Raw genomic sequence first — 12,091 nt, 5'->3', positions numbered from 1 at the left:
AATGGAAAACAACAGACACTAGAGGTTTTGTATTTGTTATTACTGTATACTGCAACAAACTTTGGCTTACTGACATAATCTATAAATTAGTTCTAATACCTCTCAATTATACCCTGCAGACTTATTATCAGAGCCAAACTAGGTGTATGAAAGCCTTTTGAGGAAGTAAAAGCGCTAAATGAAAGAGGCCTATTAGTAATAATAATATGCATAGAGCCATTTAGTATTGTGGTTTTGGAATTAAATTAGCCTGAGCTTGAATTCTAGCTTTACTGCTTTTTGTCATATACTTTTACACAAGCTTCTTTAACTCATGTGATCCTCAGTTTTGTCTATTATAATACTTATAATACTAATCTAAAGGTTCATTCCGAGGGTTAATAAACGTAGGAAAGTCAGCATAGATGGTAACTGCTGCTTTTATTAACACCAACAGTAGCAATTACATTAATGTAATCTTATACCTTAATGATAGAGGCTACCAGAGACTAAAGATATTCCATATCTTACTCCTGTTATTTACCACTGGCAAATTCTTTGCAGTATAGAGACACTTGAGTAATCTTGGAGGTCATTTAAGGATATAGCTAAGATTCTTATCTTCTACTTAGTTGTCTGGGCAGCAGAGAAAAGAATGAGTTTGAGAGGCTAAGGGTGGGGAAATATTTTGTCCTCAATAGGACATATTTAAGAGATGTACATTATTGTAGAAATAGACCTCTTCTTGGCAAAAGTTAAAAAACTGATAATACCAGTATCAGTAATTGCTCAAGGCAATGGCTACAGGAAGTATAAAGCAATACAGTTTTTTTATAAGGCAACTAAGCAATATGTTTTAAAGATCTTGGCCCTAACCAACTTAGTGAGACTCTGTCTCCAAATAAAAATATAAAAAAGAATTGGGATGTGGCTCAATGGTTAAGCACCCCTGGGTTCAATCCCCAGTACAAATAAATAAGGAAATAAATAATATTCAAACTTTGACCCAGCATTTCTACTTTTCGGAAAGTTCTCTAAGGAAAACAGCTGTAGAAAAAATATAAAGATATCTAAAGAGGGTTTTTTAAAATGGATGTTCTTCCTAGCATTATAGACAAGTTAAATGTCTAATAATAGAAATTAGTTAAGAATTGTCTAGTCATAGGATGAAATAATATACAACTACTAAAAATCCTGTTTGAAGTAAAATACCTCAAAGCCTTTAGATTTATTTGCTGTTTAGACAATAGGAAGTGGTAAGAATTGTTGTAACTTAGAGTTTAAGCTCCACCCAAAAGCATTAAAATTCAAATTATAAAACACGGTTCTGGCCAAGAAAAGGCAGAATCTAAATTCTGCCTACAAATTTACCATTTGAAACATCAACGGTTGAAAAATATTAAAATGTGGGAAGATATATATCGTGTAATTTTAAGTGACAAAAGTAAAAAAAACTTATGTACATATATGAATACACCATAGTGAATCTCACCATCATGTACATCTATAAGACTGGGATCCTAATTAGAATAAAATATATTCTGTGCTTGTATGAATATGTAAAATAGTCTCTACTGTCATGTATAAATAAAAAGAAACACAAATAAATAAATAAATAAATAAATAAGAAAGAAAGAAAGGTATTGCTGGGTGTGGTGGCGCGCGCCTGTAATCCCAGCAGTTTGGGAGGCTGAGGCAGGAGGACCGTGAATTCAAAGCCAGCCTCAACAAATGCAAGGCACTAAGCAACTCAGTGAGACCCTGTCTCTAAATATAATATAAACAACGCTCAGTGGTTGAGTGCTCCTGGATTCAATCTCCAGTACAAAAAAAGAAAAAGAAAGAAAAGAAAAGTACTGACAGGGACTAGAGATTTAGTTGATTTAGTTCAGTGGTAGAACACTTGCACTGAGTTGGATCTCCGGCACTGCAAAAAAAGAAAGAAAAAGAATTAGGTAAAGAATGATTCCAATGCTTTTTAGAAGTATGTGTGGTTATGTGCCTGTCAGTTGATTTGCCTTGCCTATCTGTGAAGATATTTGCCAAAATAATAATAGCAAACACTTAACATTTACCTTACTAAGGTTCACAGATTGTTTTATTTTTTAATTTTTAAAATTTTTCAATGGACCTTTATTTGTTTGTTTGTTTGTTTATTTATATGTGGTGCTAAGAATTGACATGTGCTAGGCAAACGCTCACCACTGAGCTACAACCCCAGCCCCTCAGATTGTTTTAAGCACATATGTTAACTAATTTTATCTTCTTGGTAATCATAGATACTAACACTAACCCTTATTTTACAGATGGTAAGGCTGAAACAGGGAAAGGTTAAGTAACTTACCCAAGGTCACACAGTGAGAGAGTTGGGAATTCAAGCTTAGGCAATAGAGTCTGGGATCTTAACTGCTATGCTATATTAAAACCAAAATTTTATGATTTATCTGAGATGTCTTGTGTGCTTTTTATTTTCTTTGTGATTTTTTTCCTGTAATAAGCATGAATTTCAAAATCAGAAAAAAAGCCCAACGTTTTATTAAAATGCACATTTATTGGCTAGGCATTTCCTGCTTCTCCAATTACTGTTTTCTTTGAATGAAAATTAGTTTGTCTGATTTGCTGTGTGAAGCCTTAAGCCCTGAGGAAATAAAAAATAGGACAGGTAAATTTTATGGAGGTAGAAGGGAGAGGAACAGGCCTAACAGGCACTGTGGGACAGCTGAGAGCATTGAGCCAGAAACAGCAAGAGTAGGTTAATGAGGAACGCAATGAGGGGTGCAGGGCAGGTGGCTGTCACTGGAGAAAAGCTTTGTTTAGGCCTGGCCCTGTGCCCCTTCTAAAATATGGTGGCACAGTGCTCTTTCAAGTTACTTAAAATTTTCTTTAATTTATTTCACATTTTTTTTTGTACCAGGGGGGCTTAACCACTGGGCCACATGCCGAGTCCTTTTTTATATTTTATTTTGAGACAGGATCTTGTTTAGTTGCTAAGTGCTTCTCTAGGCTGGCTTTGAACTCGTAATCCTCCTGCCTCAGCCTCCTGAGTTGCTGGGATTACAGGCATGTGCCACCCCAACAGGCTTCACAAGTATTCTTGAGATTCCTCCTTGCTAGGCACAATTAAGCATATTGTTAAAAAAATCATATAAGAAACTAATAGTAAAGGAAATAAGGAATTTTATAATATTTCCTATAATACAAAATAATATTCCTTATAACACAATTCCTGATATTATAAGGAATATTGTAAAACAAAACAACTACCAATAAAAAGATACTATCTGCCTTTGTATAAATAGGGAGAGATCTATTTATCCATTACTTTTTGACTCCCTACTGTTAGGCTGTGTTCTAGTTGTTGGGAGATTAGCAGATGATGAGACAAACAGTTCCTGCCTTCAGGGAGTTTACATTTCAACACTGGAGACAAAAGTAATAATTATTACTTAAACTATTGTAAAGACACAGAAAAGAAAAGGGAACTCCAGCTTAGTGTATACACTGGCAAAGCCAGCCAGAATAGCCACACTGCACATATTAGCACCAGAAAAGTATTATAGGCCAGTCTTACTTATGAATACAAGTGCAATGTCTTAAATATTGGCATATAAAGTCAGCAGTGCATTAAAAGAAATGCATCATGACAAGGTTTCATTCCAGGTTTATAGGAATGGCTTAATATTAAATAATGACTAAAATTTACTAGATACTCCAGAAGGGGAAAAGAAATATAATTTCAACAGATATATAAAAAGGATTTGATAAAATTCAACATCCATTCCTGAGTAAATAATAAAAACTCGTGGCAGAAAAGGAATAGGGAGGAAATTTTTTAACTTGATAAAAGATTCTTAATGTAACTGGGAGCAGTGGCACATGCTTGTAATGCCAGCCACTTGGAAGCCTGAGCCAGGACCCTGTCTCAAAATAATATATAAAAAAAGGCTAGGAATGTAGCCCAGTGGTAAAGCACCCCTGGATTCGATCCCCAGTATATAAAAAAAGATTATTAATATACATGAAGACATTATATATAAGAAGATATATATGAAGACATTATATATATATACTTATATACTTTACATAATAATTAAGTATATGTATAGTTAATGGTGCAATTTTTTTTTAATTTAAAACTTTAAATTTTTTTAGTTGAGATGAACACAATATCTTTATTTTTATTTATTTATTTTTATGTGGTGCTGAGGATTGAACCCAGGGCCTCACGAGTGCAAGGCAAGCACTCTACCTATGACCTACAACCGTAGCCCAATGGTGCAACTTTAGAAGAATTTGCAGACAAGGGAATTCATGACTACTGTTCATTATTTACTGAAAGTTAAACCAATGGGATGATATAGAACAATAAGAGGTGTAAATACTGGAGAAGAAAATTGTCTTTTCTTGAAGATGACATAATGATCTACATAGAAAAGAAAACAAATGGGCAAATTATTGGAGCCAATCAGAGCAGGCTAACATTACAAAAGTGATGTGTTTTTCTAAACCAGGAATAACCACTTTGAAAATGAAATAGAAAAAAATTTCCTTTCACATCAGAAACACAAGTATAACATAAAAATCAAATCTAATAATCTGCATCTATATAATTTAATAACTAAGAAAATATGCAATAACTGCATGAACAAAAATTTTAAAACTGTATTCAATGAAAAATAGAATGTATAAACAATAGTATTCGTTAAAAGTAGTAATTACAGTAGTTGCAGACATTTGCTAGAACAGTTTCAGTGAACTGATGGAAATGGAAGTCCAATTCAAGTGTTTTGAAAAGCAAATGGAATTTGAGGAAGTAAAAACAAGAGATTTGGCGTAAACTTCTGGTTTTCTTTTTCTTTTCTTTTCAAGAGTAGCAAAAGTTTATTTTGAGCTCATGGCTTCAGAGCGTTAATCCCTGGTTGGCCAACTCCATAGCTCTGGGTGACAGGTGAGGAAGAAAATCATGGTGGATGGTGTGATGGAGGAAAGTTGCTGAGTTAATGACAGTCAGAAAGCAGGAAGAGAGATGAGTCCAGTTTTTGTTTTGTGTATTTTAAAATGAAGGTAAAATGGGAGAAAGTAATTGAAAATATAGCAGATAAATGGGACATTAATGGTAAAAGTTTCCTGAGGAAAAAGGAGGAGATGGGACTTCGCACTATATGGGGATAATTAACTTTGAACACAGGGATAGTTCCTCTAAGCTAGGAAGAAAAGATTTATCTAGAAACTTGTGTAAGTCTTGGGTGGATTCAGCTCTATATAGGTTCATATACATAGGACCTGAGGTTAAAGAAATCCCTTCAAATGTACGAGAAGGGCTCACTTTTGTCTGTGAAGTGGGAAGCGAGGTCATCTTTTAAGAAAGGTGATGTTATAAAGAGATGATGGTGAAAGTTTGCAATAGTGACCAAAGGCTTTAGAGAGTGGTTTTTAACATTTAAAATGGTCTTCTGTTATCAGTCCACAGGAGTGATTTTCTCCAGCTGTGTTTAGAATGTAGTGGGAGACGAACCAGCGAACCAGCGTGCCTGAGCAGGATTAGGAGGAGCTCAGGGTTATGTCTGTAAGGACAAGAGGGAACCAGTAACCCACAGTTTGACTGTGGGACTCAGGTTTCCCTGGAGGAAAGTGCTGCTGGGAGACATCTGAACTTGAGATGGCTCAGATGCTAGAACACACGCGTGAGAGCGTAAGGAGCATCTGGAGGGATAGGTCATTACAGTTTGTGGAATACGGACTTTTAGATTTCAGAGATGACAATATTGTGTAATAAACAGGCTTTGGAGAATCCATGGCAACTACCCTGCTATATGATTTAGGGTGAGTTACATAAATTTCTGATCTTTGGTTTCTTCATATGAAAAACGAGAAGTCAGGAGAATGCTACCCCCAAATTGCTTGTCCTGGGGACTATGGAGATTTAAAGAATGAACAACCTCTACTGGAAGCAGTTGTGAATGTGTTCTTAGAACTCGTATTGGGTTAAATTACTAAAATTTCTGGACCTTTTTTTTTCCTTTTTTCTTTTTGATACTGGGAATTGAACCCAGGGAGCTCTACCACTGGGCTATCCTCCCAGACCTTTTTGTTTTTATTTTGAGACAGGGTCTCACTAAGTTGCTGAGGGTCTTGCTAAGTGTAGGTTAACCTCAAACTTGTAATCCTCCTGCCTCAGCCTCCTTAATCCCTGGGATTATAGTCATGTGCCACTGTCTCCTGAACTCTTTAGTAAATTCATTCCTGATCTATTGGAAGTACAAATCTAAAACATCCTTAAACAATGGAGTCATAATTTCATTTATTTATAATAGTTATTTGTTGGACATAAGTCTTCCAAGTATTGAGAATGATCTCACTTCAAACACAATTCAAATATAAATAGAATTCTTTTGTTGTTGTTGTTTTGTGGGGTTTTTTTTTCTTTTGGTACTGGGGATTGAACTTAGGGATGCTTTACCACTGAGTGAAGACAAAATTGTGGTGTTTTATAAAACTTCATTGAGGGGCTGGGGATGTGGCTCAAGCGGTAGCGCGCTCGCCTGGCATGTGTGCGGCCTGGGTTCGATCCTCAGCACCACATACAAAGATGTTGTGTCTGCCGAGAACAAAACAATAAATTAAAAACTCTCTCTCTCCTCCCTCCCCCCCCCTCTTAAAAAAAAAGATGGGGAAATCCTTTAAAATAAATAAATAAATAAATAAAACTTCATTGATCATTAGATTAAAAAAAGAGCCATTGGGAAGATTAAATAAGAAAACCATCACCAGTCCTTTAGTTTTACATTTGCTGGCCCACAGCATACTCTAAAATGGTAGCTGATATTTTTCTATATATTGAGGCATCCATTTTCAACTATCTCTATGTCTTTATGATTCTTATTATATATCTCAGAATAAACTCCTAAAAGATCAAGAATGATTTCTTTAATTTCTGAGAAGAACACTCAAGGTAATATAAAGATGGGTGTCTTTTTCCCCTTTTAGCTTTCTACATCAAGCCATCTGTTGCTAGGCCTTATCACCTTGTGCTCAAATCCTTTATCCTCTTTATTGTTCTTTTCCTTTTTAAGATAGTGTCCCCTCATAAGCTTTTGAGATCCTTTATTCCCCGGAATACAGAGGCAGTAACCAGGGACACACTCCGGCCAGAAAAATGGTTACCTGGGCACTTTTTGCACTCATCTAATTCTTAACAACAAAAACATAATTGTTTCTACTTGAATAGTCTTACAGTTTATAATCTAAACTAGATCATAAGCTCTTAGAAAAGCTAAACAGAGACTAGAACTTGTGGAATGAAATACTTATTCCATTGACTTATGGAGGTAAGTGCTTATAAAATGTTTTTGTTAATATGCCAAGAAGTGGAAAAAAACTAGAAATCATCGTTTCTTATGTTCCCAGCACTGACCACTAACTGATATGTCAAAATGACGAAGGAAATATGATTGCTCTCAGATAAAGTAGTAAAATTATCATCACTCACTCACATGTGTAGGAGGAAGAAGGAAGTATTGATGTCACTCTGTCAGGTTACTATATCTCTAAATTTTTTAAAATTCACAAATAATTATATATACCTATGGGTTATACTGTGCTTTTTAATGTATGTTTACATTGTAAAAAGATTAAATTAAGCTGATGATCATATCCTTTGGCTCATTCTTTTTTTGTGGTGAGAATGTTTAATATTTATTCTTTTAGCAATTTTGAAATATGTACTATGTTATTATTAACTATGGTCAACATACTATACATGAGTTCTCTAAACTTACTCCTCTTGTCTAACTGAAACTTTGTTTTACCAAAGCTTCCTACTATTATACTTTCTGTTTTATGAATTGGACTTTTTTAGATTTTGCATATGAGGGAGAGCATACAGTGCTTATTTTCCGGTGCCTGACTTATTTCACTTAGTGTAATGTCCTCCAGGTTCATTGATGTTGTTACACATGATAGAATATCTTTGTTTAAAAGACTGTATAGGGCTAGGGGTGTAGTTCAATGGTGGAGCACTCACCTAGCATGTGTGAAGCCCTCTGTTCCAACACAGCACTGTGAGAGAAAGAAAGAAAGAAAACCTGTATAGAATTTCATCGTGTATATACACCATATTTTAAAACAAGCCACTCATTCATTGAGGGACACTTAATTTGCTTCCATATCTTGGCTATTCATAGAATAGTGCTAAAATAAACATGGGAGCTCTGGTATCTCTTTGATATACTGATTTCCTTTCTTTTGGATATATATCCAGTTGTGAGATTGATGATCATATGCTAATTCTACTATTGGTGTTTTGAGAAACTTGCATATTATTTTCCAAAGTGACTGTTTTAATTTACATTCCCTATAGAGAACCAGGCTTACTTTTTCTCCACATCCTCACCAGGGCTTGTTATCTTTCACATTTTTGATAATAGTGGTTCTGAGTGTTCTAGGGACTAAAATTCCATATTTTTGCCTCAGTGCCTTTGAAGTTAGTTCTTCCTGATTCAGCTTTCAGAACATACACTAGATAAGAGGAATTTCTTGTCTTTTCTAGTACCCACATCTCCACTTCCAGCTGTCACTTAATTGTGACAAAGTTTTTACTCAATTGGGGCAAATAATAATATATTGTGGATGCTAATGTTGTTTGCTCCTATTGCTGCTGCTGAATAAAGAGACTCCCTGAGCTTTTGAAGATCACTTGAGTGCAGGAGATTGATGCTAGCCTGGGCAATTTAGTGGGACTCCCTCCAAAATAGACAAAACAAACCCCTCAAGAAAACAAAAAACAAAACCCCAGGTATTCCTTGGTAACAGGGCACTTTGAGATCTTTCTTTTTTTCTCTTAGGTTCTTAAAAAAAAAAAAATATATATATATATATATATATATATATATATATATATATATATATATATATATATAATCATTGGCTGAGCACGGTGGTATACGCCTGTAATCCCTGTGGCTTGAAAGGCTAAGAGAGGAGAACCACAAGTTCAAAGTCAACCTTAGCAAATTAGTGAGGCCCTTAGTAACTTAGCAAGACCCTGTCTCAAAATAAAATATATAAAAAAAGGACTGGGATGTGGCTCAGTGTTAAGTTCCCCTGGGGTTCAATCCCTGGTATGCTCCCCAAATGTGTGTGTGTGTGTAAGTGTGTGTGTGTGAGTGTTCGTACATAAGATGAACCTGATGGGATACTAAAGAGCTGAATGAAACTGCAGGTAAACGGAGAATGACTCACAACCAATTTGCCCAGAGGGTAGACTCCCATCTGTAGTTAGTGGTTTTCAGAAGACTATTTTAGAGACATGGTGATAAGATGTCATTATGTGACTTGCGTCTGTGCCCACAAGTCTATTGTCTGCATTTCCAGTGAGCTCCCAGGTGACGCACTGTGGCTGGGGCTGGGTGTCACACAGAGAAGCCCATGAAGTGAGTTGTACTGTGCGCATATGAGTACCTGTGCACATGGCTCTTTTCCATGTTTCCCCAGCAGATCAACTTCCTCAACCCTGGAGGCAAATGTCACAGTATTTGTCAAAGGTGAAGACTGCGGAAATGACCCTGACTCATTACTTCCATAATGAGTTCTAAACTCAGACTGGAGAAGTGCAATTAAGAGACAGATAGAGAGACTAAATTTTCCTTTGTTTTAGAATAAGAAAATGTTTGTTTTTAAATGACTGAATGTGATAATGTATTTGGTAGCAAGAAAAAGTCTAAAGCAAACACTGCGTCTGTAGTTTTAGTGAATTTTAAATGTTCCTTCTGTTTCTCTTCAGGAAAGCTGCTGAATTCGTGAGCAACATGCATATTTCAATAAATCTTATATATTCCCCATAAAAATTGCTGATGAGTGAAGAAATCCATTTCATCATGTGAAGAGTGTTCACTGAGCACTAGAAGCTGGTTCTACTGTGCTCGATGTTGCAGTGTCTTCTCTCACTAAATCTGACCCTGGTTTATTTGGAGTTTGCTCATCCCATAATAGGGAGCATCAGGACTCCACCTGCTTCACTCCTTAGCACGGGGCTCTCATCTCATACCTGCTGTTACCAATGGACTTGAATTTACTGAGTTCCTGATCTCTGACTTCATCTCCTATTTTTGGCTCTGAATTTGACCCTTAGACTTGATGAGATGACAAGATCTTGCTTCTCCAGATTAATGTTTAACCCAGGCCACACCTCTCCAAATATAGTTTTATACACACCCCCTGGCTTCATTCCCTCGTTGCTGAAAGCCTGGTCCTTGTTCCCAGTCCTCATCCAATAACAAGGACATGGTTTCGAGAAAAAGCAAAAAGAAGTTTTATTGCTTTGTTAGCAAAGGAGAAGCACAGGGGACTCACACAGCCCTGTCCCCGAGGCTGTGATTCTGCCCATCCCAGGGAACAGGGAGGTTTTAAAGAGGGATTCAAAGGCTACTACATTCTGTGTGTTCTGCCTGAGTTGTAATTCACTTGTTAATTTGGAGACAGTCATTTCTTGAGGTAACTCTGTTTAGGATGGGGAAGAAAGAGATTAGAGAGAAGCAGGGAGAGAAGAGGAGAAAGAAACATGTCCATTTTAAAAATAAGTCCCAGTGGCAGAGCAGCAAGGGCTATATTCAAAGCATAAAGTAGACCACTGTTACACTTCCCACCTGCTGTGGGAGGTATTAAAGTCCATTTCTAGGACCCTGCCCACCTGGGCCTGCCTTCTTCCTCACTCCCACTAGGGAAAAAAACAGACAGCAAAAGCCTTAACAATAGGCCATTTGATATAGCAAAATGGAATACGTTTCCTTCTAAAATTATATAACCCCAAAGGGGGAAAAATATGAGTCATTAAAAAAAAAAACAGTTGTTAGCTGATTTTTGTCTGTTTTTGTTTTAAAGAAAGGACTACAAATAAGCCAAGTCATTTGTTGTTTTATTTTATTTTTATGCTTTGGCACTGGGGATTAACCCAGGGGTGCTTTACCACTGAGCTACATCCTCAGCCCTTTTCATTTTGAGTCAAGTCCTGGCTAAGTTGCTTAGGGCCTCTCTAAATTGCTGAGGCTGGCCTCAAACCTGAGATCCTCCTGCCTCAGTGTCCTGTCACAGGGATTTCAGGCATGCACCATGGCACCTGGCTCCACTTGCTATTAAAAAACAACAAACCCAAATAACAGAAAATCTTGTTGTGTTTTTAAAAGAATATGACTTTTTTTTAATTACAATTCTACTAATGAAAATGGGGGGGGGGTAGGGAGGGAGACTGAGGCCAGGCTGAGGAGAAGAGACTGGGAGGGGCTGCCCCAGTAGAGATCAGATCAGAGCCAGATAAGTCCCCTAAGGAAGGAACCACACCATTGTTTGGAAACTAAGAAATCAACAAGTTCCAATAGTTAGGTACACCAAACATCTTTGGAGAATTATGATTTTATATATTGATATGGTAGGGGTCTACCGGATTTCAGAGGAAATTTTCAAGATAACTCAGTAGCTTTAAATAAATATCTAACTGTTAATGGGTTTTTACTAAGTAGCAGAGAAGCACATTTTCCCCTTAAATATATAGTTCTCTGGTCTTAAGCACTTTTTATTTTAAATAGGCCTACCCTTAACACAGTGAGATCTGGGGTAAGATACATAGGTCCATATATCATATGTCTAAATATTTAAAAATTATCCAATAATTTGTGAAATAAAATATATCCTTATCCTGCTAGACAACTTAGAATGCCAAGTTCAAATTAGGAATTTCTGGACTCCTGAAGCTGTGGTTTGGAGTCAGCCCATCAGGGGCGCTGTTCACCTTTGAGAACTGGGGCCGAGGGAAGAGGCCTGCACAGACTGTGAAAGGGGCTCAGGCCATTGAGCTGGAAATTCCAAATTCCTGGGCACCCACAGGTGGTCTTGGAAGGAGTCTTGAGCTCTAGAAGTTCCTGTGTCCTGCTTCTACAGATTCATTATTCAATAGGGAGGGATGTGGCCAGAGGAAGGTCAGAATGGGGCCTTTTCAAGTTCAGGGCTTAGGGCAGGGAGGCACATGGCATAGTTCTCAAGGGTAGTGCTGATTTTTCCCTGGGGAATCTCCCTTGGTTATTCCTCCTCTAGTACTAATCCCCTCTCTGTCCTGTCTTTT

At 36.9% G+C, this 12,091-nt stretch overlaps 1 long non-coding RNA gene across 6 annotated transcripts in view; it reads right to left on the bottom strand.

Annotated features, from left to right (window-relative positions):
- The window catches only part of LOC308656236, a 51,005-nt gene that overhangs the window by 27,338 nt on the left and 11,576 nt on the right, over window positions 1-12,091 (bottom strand). For 5 of the 6 annotated variants that reach the window (XR_014023642.1, XR_014023643.1, XR_014023644.1 and 2 more), the window contains exons 2-4: window positions 8,003-8,037; window positions 6,440-6,577; window positions 1,841-1,906 (exon numbers count right to left, since the gene is read on the bottom strand). This is a non-coding gene — a long non-coding RNA (uncharacterized lncRNA). Of the gene's footprint in view, window positions 1-1,840; window positions 1,907-6,263; window positions 6,578-8,002; window positions 8,038-12,091 lie in introns of those variants that run through there. The other variant, XR_014023647.1, reaches the window with a different exon arrangement.

This window comes from Spermophilus citellus (genome assembly GCF_964194105.1).
Source record: "Spermophilus citellus genome assembly, chromosome: 9".
NCBI lineage: Eukaryota > Metazoa > Chordata > Mammalia > Rodentia > Sciuridae > Spermophilus > Spermophilus citellus.
Note: the sequence above shows the minus strand (reverse complement) of the source record. Positions and strands in the feature narration are given on the sequence as shown.